A 1,516-nucleotide genomic window follows, 5' to 3' on the forward strand; every position below is an offset into this window, starting at 1 on the left:
GTCTTCTGCGTCTTCCCCACCAAGGCCGAGCTCTCCACGCCCTCCAGCGACCCGAGGCATTGGAGCCTCTTCCGGGAATGATGGACGAGGGTCTCCGTGTCCTCCTCCACTTCCCTGCCGGCAACAACAAGAACAAGACGATTGTTCAGCAAAAGCATTCATGCCTACCTAAGGGATATCTATCAAAAAGGGAAATCTTCCTTAACTCTTCCGCGATTAGCATGGAATTCAAGTTGAACTCCGTGGGAGGAGGAGACTCCCGACCCCTCTGCAGAGACGGAAGGGCGGAACTCCCCGGTAGCTTCGGTGCTTGCCGTGGCGCTAGGAGCTTCGGAGAAGATGAGCTCTACGAGGAGCTTGAGACGGAGGAGGCCTTGCTCTGGGCCAAATGAGGGGATTGGTGGAGGTCTTCTTCACTCTATTGGTGGCTGGCGTTGGGTTGGATGTTGCCACCCCTCGAGATGCGACACGCCTGCGGGTGCACTGATCTGGGTTCAGTGCGGGGGCTTGCGGTCCAGCCGTGAGCCACTCGTCGTCAGGGGCCACCACCGCATCCTCCGCCTCCTCCTCTCCCTCTTGAAACTCCGTTGCTACTGTGGCTAGGGTGTCTAGCCCGACAAAATTGTCCCCGGCAAGCTCTTCTCCGGCAGCATCTTCCGTGGCTTGTGCCACGCTGCCGTGGGAAGAACTTCCGTCCCCAGCTTTCCTTTTGCCCTTCCTGGCCTCTGTGGCCTTCTCCATATCTACACGGCGGGCAGCCTTGTCCGCCTCGACCCTCTTTAGAATATAAGCCACCTCCACAGCAGAGGTGTGTTTATACATCCCCTCTTCAGTCCTGGTGGCCCTCTCCACCAGGGTGTTCGACCACTGGAGCTCTTCATCCAAAGTAGGGAGCTGCCAAGTGCCCGATACCCCTTCAGCATTGCAGGCCGGCATCCATTTCTATATCTAGTCCCGGGTAGAATTGATGTTTAGAGGCATGATGGTTGCCGGGAGCTTGAACAACTCGAAGCGACCAAATAGTTGGTCACACAACCAGCCATGACCATAAACTGACAAGTTATTGGCCAACCCTGGGAGCAACCTCATCCTATCTACAGCGTCACCATACAGCCACGCAGGTCTGTCCCTTTCCCTGTAGTGGCGAGATGTGGCAGAGAAGAAAAATCTGCCGCCACGTGCTTAATGGTTAGCCCGACAATCGCCAAAAGGGTAATCCTGTTGATTGCCGGGCACAACCTATCCTCGGTAAGGCCTTTGGCACTCCAATCCTTGCCGCGTGACGGTGACCTGGACTAGGGGGTACTCACCATGTCGTCTCCCAATCAGTTGGATTAGGCTGAGGACCCCCATGGCCGTATGCTCATGGGCCAGTTCGGACAGCCGATGTATACACGAGGAAGATTCCACAAGACTTGGTGATCAAGACAAGGACTCCTCTCCACCGGCGTATTCGACTAGGACTCTTGTTATCCTAGGCCTCTAGTACATTATATAAGCCGAGGCCAGGCTAGTC

The sequence above is a fragment of the Triticum aestivum genome, chromosome 2A (genome assembly GCF_018294505.1).
Source record: "Triticum aestivum cultivar Chinese Spring chromosome 2A, IWGSC CS RefSeq v2.1, whole genome shotgun sequence".
Taxonomy (NCBI): Eukaryota; Viridiplantae; Streptophyta; class Magnoliopsida; order Poales; family Poaceae; genus Triticum; species Triticum aestivum.